This window comes from Corvus kubaryi, unplaced genomic scaffold, assembly GCF_017639235.1.
Source record: "Corvus kubaryi isolate FWS band 111438036 unplaced genomic scaffold, C.kubaryi_AGA036_p1.0 37334, whole genome shotgun sequence".
Lineage (NCBI taxonomy): Eukaryota > Metazoa > Chordata > Aves > Passeriformes > Corvidae > Corvus > Corvus kubaryi.
The window spans coordinates 23,050,225-23,060,502 of NW_024581108.1; the positions used below are offsets into that span (position 1 = coordinate 23,050,225).

At 43.2% G+C, this 10,278-nt stretch overlaps 1 long non-coding RNA gene across 1 annotated transcript; it reads left to right on the forward strand.

Annotated features, from left to right (window-relative positions):
• Positions 1-564: 564 nt before the first annotated feature.
• Positions 565-3,597, forward strand: LOC121666026. Its single transcript, XR_006016541.1, has 2 exons — positions 565-853; positions 3,352-3,597. It is a non-coding gene; the product is annotated as an uncharacterized LOC121666026 (long non-coding RNA).
• The last annotated feature ends 6,681 nt before the right edge of the window (positions 3,598-10,278 follow it).

Genomic DNA, 10,278 nt, shown 5'->3' on the forward strand with positions numbered 1-10,278 from the left:
ACATAACATTTTTAATCCCATCCTCATTTAATTTTTTAAGAAAAATAAATGATCCCTGTATCTTGGCATATGCATCACGTTGAAATGGAGCCATTACTCTGGGCAGCTTTTCCACAATGTCTTGCATAATGTGGTATGAAAATCATGTACAGCTCCTGCGTTTGTATCTCAGAAGGAAAATAAAAGGCAGTTAAATTACAATGCAAGAACTAAGCTATGAATGGATGTTGCATTCAAGAAGTCTAATGCTTAAGAGGGGGAAATTACAAGATTTTTTTTTTCCTCTTCTAGATATTTTATACTTGCAACAAGCTCAACCGTCAAATGTTTCGAGAGAGGTCAAAACTAGTCTATCTGTCTTTTTTATGTGAGTTTGTGAAAGGAATCTCTCTGCGTGGAGTTGTACAGGAATTGACACGATAAACCTAAATGGCTCCTTTACAACTGTTAGGGTTTTCTGTAAACACATGCTGTCCTGCCAGCCAACCAGCTTCAAACCCGGGTGCTGAGCACAGCAGATGGTCTATCCTGCCGATACACACTCTCCTAATTCATATTTCAATACACAGCTTTGCTGCCTAAATGAAGCCACTGCCTCTTGAAAAGTTTTAAAACTTCCCATGACCGGTAATCTTGGGGAGGTTAATTGTGATGGGAGGGGAAGGCTGCAAAGAGGAGGTGACTGGCTCTCACAGGAATGGACATTTTGGAGGTGCCTGTTGCACCGTGATGAGTTGCAAACGTGAGTCCTACTATGCAGTGCCTCCTGCCAAAGGGAAGCCATGGCATGGCTGTGCTGCATTAATGGAGGAATAAATAAACCTGGAGAAATCAGCCCTGCAGGATAGAAAAGGTACGTGGGAATGAAAAATAGGGCTGCTGACAGCATAGTGGCCGTAACACCTTGCTGTTGGCATGGCCATGTCAGAGGAGGAGGATTTTAAGAGGAAGGCAGGTTTTTGGGAGGGATGCAGGATAATGCAGCAATTCAAACAGCTGCCTTGACCCTTACTGCACCAGACCTGCTACTGCTGCTGTGTGCAGGGACATATTTTGGCATCGATACTTGATGTAAAAACCCTTGGCTAAATCAGTATCCTTTCTCATCTCCTGCAACAACCAGCTATCACCTCACAGGTTTGGGTAAGATGGTGCAGGACAAGATCATCGTCTTTCCACTGGGCTGCTAGAGCAGGACATGAAGGGGAAATTTTCATTTCACCTTGAAAAAGAAAGGAGCAGGGGGAAATTCAGGTTCTTGGGGGTTTTATGACTTTATGATGCAGGGCAGCAAGTTTATGAAGCTGAAGGTACCGTGGACATCGTCGTGGGTAGAACTTGGGCACGTCAGCCTAGGGCTTGTCACCATGTCCTGTGGCCAGGGCATTCTGGTGTCACCAAGCAGTAGTTCTGAGGGTGAAGCTGGGAGCAACCACTGGTCAGCCATGGACCACTGCTGCTCCTGATGGAGGACGACACAGGAGGCACATCCTAAACACTTCCACAAGTGCCTTAAGATAGATGTTCCGTGCATTTGGCCTGGAGCTCCCACACTTGTATTAACTTCTCTCCATTGCTGACAACTGCTTACACCAGAAAGAAAAAAAAAGCTAAACCCCAGAAGGAGCAGTGATCCTCAGCATTAATAACCCCTCCCCTTGCAAGGGGATTGCTGCTTGAATTCCTCTTGCTGTGGTTTTATCAAATGCTGTGCCTCCTCCACTGAGCCGTGATCAGTTGGGCGACTTCATCAAGTTCCACACTAAGTAGGAGCAGAACCTCCTTCTCAAATTCATTTAATCTCTCTCCCAAAGGAGAAATGCAAATTAATATTAATTTTCTCTTTTTATTTCAATTTAACTACTTTCTCTTCCAGAGACTAAACTATAGAGGTATTTCCAAATCCACAGTTTTTTTCTCTGGCTGTTACAGAGAATTAACAGTTCTGATAAATTTGTTAGAGGGAAAAACAGAACGAAAGTGTTCCTAAGAGAGGGAGAACAACCATTGTTTTCATACACTATTTTGGCTTTCCTTGGTTAAAGAGTCTCAGATGTGTAATTGGGTTTATTCTTAACATAAAATCCCCAAAAAACAACCCAATTTGGAAATCTTGTTAAAGAATAGAAAACTAAAATCAGGAATTGCTGCAGAAGTCACTCACACTGTAAAGAAAGAGAACATAAATCAGCAGAGAGACAGAGTCTTGCAGCTTAACGACTAATTAAAAAATACTAGTATGCAGTTAAGGAGTGTCCTTTGATAAACACGCTGTAGTACATGAATTAGCTCTATGCAGACACACAGCATTGGAATAATTTATTATTTTTATATCCTAGGCATAAATGCATGGCATGTGTGCGTGTGTATTATATTGATGCAAGGTAATGCGCAGGGCTCTGCGTGTTGCCATTTGAAATGAAAAATCTACTTACTGTAAATCAGATAACCCCCTTCCATTTAGATTTAAACCTTCTCCTTAGCACACCTACTGCCAAGCTGTGGGGGAAAGGCACGGGGAGCATTTCCCGAGGGAAATGTGGAAGCTAATGAGAAACAGCCACATGTCTGTGCCTTTTCATGAGGCTCTGCAGGGCTCTTGGTCCATGGGATAGGAGTCATTGCAAAGGGCAGTGGCACTGTTTTTGATAGATCAGGGGGGTCTTGCCTTTCCAACTTCCTTTTGGACACCTAAACTACTTTAAAAGTCTTCTAACATGACACTTATTCCCATCACACACATCCAGCTGCAAACCAAATCCTGCCACTTGCAGCTCCAAAAGCCTTTCCCCACATCCAATTGCTTCTCTCCATGCCTCAGCTGAGGGCAGTGACAGACACAGCACTACTCCCATTTTGGGTTCCTGAGACCAGGATACTCAAGCCCATGGATGGCATGAACCATGCTGCTGAAGAAGACCTAGAACATAGCAGTTGGATGATAATAAGATGGATTGACCAGACACAAGATGAGCAGCAAAACAACACAAGCTCAGCACACCACCCCTCAGAGCTTGTCTCATTTCTCCTGCAGCCAGGCTGTTTAGATCGGGAATACATTTTCTAAAATTCTCCTCCTTTCTTTCTGGAAAATCCTCCCAGAAATTCTTGGCTCCCTGCAAGCCATGGGGGGGTCTCAGGGTGCTGCTCGGGTGGACAAGTGGCTGCGCTCCCGCCTGGAGGCAGAAACCACAGCAGCAAAAAAACAGATTTCATGAGAAGAGCAGGGGAGGGAGGGGATGAACAAAAAAAAGGGAATGTGTTAGTTAACTTCGTGTGGTTGTTCGAGCCACTTCCTGACACCCGAGCGAGTCATCTGAATTTAACACATTTCTCTTTTGCATTTTGCAGCTCACCTTTAAGAGAGCACAAGGCGGAGGAGGTGGGAATATATGGACTTCAGCCCTTCCCATCAGTTTCCCCCTGTTACTTTCAAAGATTTTCTATTTAGAAAGGAAGGCTTTTTTTTTTTTTTCCTGCTGTTCATACATTACACATACTTCCCAGCCAAAATATCTTGCTTGTATATTTTTTTAATTTAACCTACATTACTCGAAATTGCTGTAAGAATAATTAAAGACAATCACTTTCCTCGTCTCTTTGATTTACCTGAGATTTTTTTTCTGAAGAGTGTTTTAAGAAATAACCATTAAAAAAACCGGAGAGATTAACAATTACAGAAAAAAACAATCCCACATCCTCCATCTTGTCTGAATCTAATGAAAATGTTTAAACTGCATGGATATTTATCCTTATGAAAAACATATGAACAAAACAAAACCCCCAGTATTCTGGTGAGATTCTGTAAACAGGACAAAACGTTAACTGCGGAAATATATCATTTAAGACCTTTACTTCCTTCTAGCTCTTTCCAGGCACCAAACAAGCTTTGCATGCAGATTTCATTTCAGCTGGGTGGAATCATTCTCATAACTATTCTCCAAAGCCCAAGCTCTGAGGTCAGCCCTGCTCTTTCTGCAATGGGATAAATATTAACAAGTGTGACTAACCCATTCCTTGCGCCCTTCTTAAATTTTCCAGAGTGTGTCAGCAAGCATGAAAGCCAGAGATCAAAAAAGGCAAGGGTTTTATTGTTGGAACCGGATGGGAACAGGGATGCAATATAGGCGAAGTCCCAGCACCTCGGAGAAGTTGGTTTATAACAACACCAATAAAAAATGAGGGAATTACTGGGCTACAAGAAAATGACCTTGTTCTCCTGCTCAAAAATGAGTCAGTTTTCACTTGACCCCTACATGAATATTTTACAAGGGCTGGACCAGTGCCCCGGGAGCAAACCTGGCCTTTCCCTGTGGGTCCCAAAGGACCCAGGAGGGGACAGAGGTGGTGGGGAAGGTGTAATATAGCTCAGTGCCTCCTGGGCAGAGGTGACGGGGCTGTGGTGGCCTCAGGAGCTCAGGCTCGCTCCTGTTTTTCTCTTCATAGCTTCTGCTTACAAAGTTTCATGGATAATCTTCCCCCTCCCATGCAATGCATCCTGCTGTGACCCAACCTGCCCCCCATGATGGAGTTTGTAAGACCAACACACGTCTGGTTATATCAACCAGATGTTTCTAACAGGGAAACTCTTAGTTTAACAAATCTGGTGTTCAATAAAGCACCTCGAGATGCTTATTACAATTGCAGTTTGATTTGTGCAGCAGCAGCAATGCAGAGCCCAGTTTGGAAGGAACTGGGACACAGGAGCCAAGAAGTTTTGTCCATAATCAGTTAAGTGACAAGAAAGCTGTGGATTGCACTTCTGGTGAGCAGGGCATTGGGAAGGGAGGGAAAGAAACCAGGGAGGGTTGAGAGTTTAAAGGCATCGATCACACAGCTTCCCAAAACTGGACAAATCCTGTAGACATGGGGAGAGCAGGGGGCCTCCATACACACTGCTCATACCAAAAATTTGTTGAAACCAGATTATAGCCTTGAGAATATCCCTGCTCAAAGTCAGGTCTAGTCCTGACGAAGCCAAGGAAAATTAAAAGCCAACTGAAAAAACCCAAACCACCAGAAATGATGAGCAGAGGTACTAAATCCTGAAAGAAGTTTTATTCACATGATCAACCAAAGCCTGGGTCCATATGATTCAGAACTGTTTCCTCATAATGCACAGGCCTCTCGCTTTCCAGAACGTGTTTAATTCTCCCACGCGTTCCCTCAAACGAAAGGTATGCCCCACATTTCAGCACCTCTGTTTCATCTACTCCACTGACCCCACAAGAAATCATCTCACTCACTTTGTTTCCACACCTGGCTTTCTTCTCCTCCAGGATGTCAGACTGCAGAGCAGAACACACCCAAGAACACTTTTCTCTCTCCATCTCTTGAAGCACTTTAGCTCAAAACCCAGCAATTTTTGAGGTTACTGGGTTCACAGATTATAATAAGAAAAAGAAGATACCTGAACTGTGGTCCTGACTTACATAGTTCCTGTTCCACAGTCTTGTTCCACCCTGGTGCAGTGATAGCCAGAGCTTCCAGAAGCATGAAGGGAGCTTGGCATCAAAAGAAAGGAGGAGGAAAAGGCAGCGTTTATTGACCCCTTATCTCATAGCCTGCCATGGCTTGACAGAATTTGTGAAAACCTCCTGCACACACTGTACAGGAGAGGCGGACCTGTCCAGAGGTGACTCTAATGAAAGCAAGCCTCATACCCAAAACCCCAGATCTAAAGAAAGCCCCTATGTTTTTCCAGCACAAGAAATATTTGGATTTGTGTTTCTTTACTCAGTGGCTCCTGATGTCCTAAAAATTCCTGTGTGTAAATGCCAGCTGAGTCCAAGGAGGGTCAAGACGGAGTCACCTGCACAGCAGTGCCCAATGCTGTGCCGAGGTCATCATCTCCATGGCATGGCAGTGACATTCCCTGCAGCAACGCCAACAGAGCCGTGTGGGAGAGGCCATAAGGAAAAGTCCCAGGAAACTTTGTAACTTGCATAACTTCTAAACTTTGCCCAATTAAACTGTGGTTCCATTAAACTTTCCTTTGGCTGGCAAAGGACCGGCTCAGTTATTATGGGGAACAGCCCATGGCAATTAAAAGCAAGAGCAACATTACAAATCTATGATTTGGTAGACAAAAATCCCTTGCAAAAGACACAGCCCTACGGAGTTATAGCTTACCCAAATGGGGAGAATCAAATTAAATGAAAAAACATATTGTATATTATCTTAATTTATACATGAGATTTTAGACAGTTCCAGATTTCTGGATTAAATACAATACCATGTGGCTCCATTAAGCCACACTGGCCTTTTAGAATTCTATTGAAAGAAATAATATATAGCAGTTTGAAAGGTTTTTGGATGCTTGGTGGCATCATTATGCAATTTATTAATATGTGGGCAGAGTGACTAATGCCTCTGAGGATGTATTTTTAGTTTCAAAAATAAAATACATAAAAAAGAAAAGTGTGCTGGGGGGGCCAAGAAGGAAAAGCAGCTACAACTGGGTTTGTGCTGGAGGCATGTGATGGCATCCCTCATTCTGTCTGTCCCTCCACACACCCAGAGCCTAGAATAACCCTTCTCCTTTCACTTGCACCATTCCCAAAGGGGCCCAGAGGCTCCAGCTATTGCAATTTGGTAGAATTTGGATATTTAGCTCCTTTTCTGGCATCTTTCCTCCATTTTTAAGGCTGAAAGGGACAATTCAGATCATCTAGTTTAATGCTCAATATAAATCCCCAAGAAAATAATTTCACACATTCACTCGCTAATTGAGCCTACTACTATATGTTTCACCAGTCATCTGGGCTGGCCTCCAGTTCTGATTTCAAGATGCAAAAGGATGACAAATCCCCTGCCCCCTTCAACAGTCTGCCCCCTCTCCCAATCTCTCAATTTTGCCTGTCTTAAATTCCCAGCCATTGCATCTCATTATGTTTTTCCCCCATTAGACTATAAAGCCCTTTTGTACACGGTATTCTTTCCTCCAAAAGCATTTACTGCACAGAGTCAGGACACTGCCTGATCTGCTTTTTTGCTAAGTTCACCAAATGGAGCTCCTTAAGCCTCCCTCCACAAGATTTCCCTTTCCAACCCTCAAATCATCCCTGTAAAACTGAACCATAGGCTGAGAGTTTATAGCCTCCATCACGAATCCGAGTCCCTGAATCTCAGGTTAATAAACTCTCTATTTTTTAATAAGGCTTCTGTGAAATGACCAGAAATAGTCCCACAGGATGTGTTATTTGGAGGTAACTATTTCCACATGGGCTGGAGGTACAGCCCTGGGAGCAAAGCCTGGGGAGAGCAGTAGAGGAGCTCTTTACCCTTTCCTGCAGCCGTTTTTAGCACTCTCCCAAGTTGCATTTCAAAACTCAGGAATTTTTTTGAAGGGCCCATCCCGGTGGACATTTCCTAGACCACTAAGAAGAAGCTGAATGATTTCACCTGCCCATGCACACACAGAAACCAGCTCCTGAGAAAGCTGCTTCTCTCCTCTTTGAGCACAAAACCTTCCCTGTGCTCATCAGCATTGGGAGCCCCATCTCCAGCAGGAGCAGAGGCACTGACAGGTCTTGGCACATCTCACTCCCCAAAACACCTTCTCCAGGCCCAAAGAGACATCTAGAAAATCTCTGAGATATCACCAGAGCCCCTCCTTCCCCCCAAATTAATAGGATTAAGAAGAAACCCTGGGGTTTTTCTTCCCCATCTTTTTCCAGCATTGGTGTCCACGCTCTGGAGCTGCTTCTTCCCATTATTAATTGGTTATTTGCTGTTTGCTAGATGACAGTGGAGTTTCACAGGAAGCTTTGGAGAAAATGTCCCAATATTGCCAAAAAATGAAGTGAAATGACAAGACATGGTGAGTTCTAGGCAGTCTCCTCAGGCGCTGGAGCTACAGCTCACTGCTCCACAGATTCTGGATGACATAATACTCCACTTTTTCATCTGTCTCTGTTTAATTTGGATGTGAGATTACACACCAAATGAGGAGTTTGAAAGAAGTGCCAGCTCAGTTCCATTTGGCCTGGCCTTTATATATCCCACAGGGACAAACTTCCCATTCTGAACTGAGACCAAAAATTTCAGAGTCAATCATAAGTGATAAAATAGCTGAGTAAGGTCAGTGCCAGCCCAGTCACTTTTAAACTTGTTTTCCTTGCTTGATTTCTTTGACTTTCTGTTGCTCAGCTTTGGTCCCAATGTTAGTGATTAAAATCCTTCAAGACAGGCCATTCACTTCACTTCAGGCCATTTTCCACCTCCCAAAGTTGCCTACACATGCTGTGAAATCTTCCTGTGACTTAACAGCTCCCCTAACCTCCGTCACTATTTGGTTTCAAACAAACCTTCTCTTCCCCTCTCTGATGAAAGGCTACCAGTTTAAAAGCAAGTGTGAGTAGGCATTACAGCTGGAGCAAACCAGATAATAAAGTGACTCTCCTTTCCAGCTGTGAATTGTCCACAAAGAACATATAGAACATCTGGATTAGAAGATGCCATTGATTAGTGACTCAGTATCCCAGTACTGGTGTTACACACAAAAAGTAATGCAGGCTTGTGTAAGCAGCCTGCAAAGTCTATTAGATTTGCAGGAAATTTTGAATTCTGCTTTGAAATTTAAAATTTCCACATGGCAAGCACAATTGCTCAAGTACTCTTAAAAATGTCTGTGCTAGGCAGAGCCTAAAAGCTTGGTTTTATAGTGGAAGCAGGCAGGAATGGGTCAAAAATGCAAATAGGCTTGCATGCAAAGCAAATAAAAATAATCTTTGAAGGGAAAGAACATTAGTGGATGTTTCCTAATGGTCACCATTCACCCTGGTCGTTCTTTGCACTCCACTTGCCAAAGGCATAAGGTTTTAATTCATAGTCAATGTAATGTTTGGAGTTTCATCTACTTGAACGATCCTTTGGGGACTGGTTGCAATAGCTACATTCTGGGTTTAAACTGCATTTATTTTTTTTAAAACTAGAACAGACTCTTACCAAGAAGTGAAACTGGAAAGGATAAAATTAGATTCCTGAACCTTCGTCTCTTTTTAGAACCAGACATGAAAAAAACTGCATCCAGTTTTGTTAAATATTTTTTCCACATCTGGTGTTCAGTCAAAACCATAAGAAAAGTGCTGGAAATCTCACAAGAAGGCTTGTACTCTTGTGATTTCCAGTCCAATTTTTGCAGCCACAGGAGATCTGTATAGTTCAGATAAGAATCTGAAGCAGAAGCCAAATCCAAACTGTGAACCTCCTGAGGCTCACCCCACCCACAACAGCTTATGTCTTTACCCATCATTTGCAGCAGATGTTCTCCCAAATTCTCCAGTGAGATAAATTCCATTAAAAGTTTCAGGAAAAAGATTATAAAATACATACAATACCAAATAAAAGTGTCCAGAGGAGCTCATCATGGCCCATTAAACTATTGTTAAAGACCTTCATCCAGCAACATCTATTGATTAGAGCAGTTTGCTTCTCCTTAGGACTCATTTTTCCATGCTGAGCTTTGGGGGCTTTTTGATCTAAAGGCCACTGACGTCAATGAGAGCATTTCCATTGTCTTCAGCGGGCTCCGGATCAAGCCCCTGACAAGCTGGTTCTCCCATAGGTCAGTCTGGAGAGTGGGTTTCTGCCAGCAGATTGTCCCTAGAACATTTCACTGTAGATTTACAATCTTTATAACATTTTTAAATAAGGTTCTATAGTTAGATTCATATGGTAAATCATAAATTACAGCAGACTCTGCAAGCTTGGGTTTGAAGGTTGGGATTTTTTTTTTTTTTTCATTTGGCTCTAGGGAAACATATAGCTTTTTTCCGTAGGAACTTTTCTCCAAATGCTAATTTTACCTGGTTTTCTGCCTCTTCTTTTTTTTTTTCTTTCTTAACAGAACATGTGCATTTTTCACTGCCAAACTCCTCTGAGGAAGGTTGTGCCTGTGGCAATGTCGGCGATGTGGGCAGGCAGGGACTCACCATCCTCTGTCTTGATGTTTGTTGGAAGGGCAGGAGGTGTTTCTGGGCTCTGCCTGGTACCAGACTAGTGAAAAAGGAAAGCAAGCCAAGAGTTTCAGAGTACTTTTCTCCCTTAAGGTGTATTTAAAGTTGGGGGAACATCTTATGTCCAACTCTTCCGTCAAACCCTTGAGGGATAAATCCCTGGAGCAAGGGATGATCCTGATGCAGAGCCTTGCACACATGAACTGTGGTGCTAACTGGGACCTCTCTGATCTCAACACTTCCTACAGTGGCCAGGCCATGTGAGAGCAGGACACAAGGGACAGTCCTCAAACACTCAAGTCCTAATTCAGATTCCCCC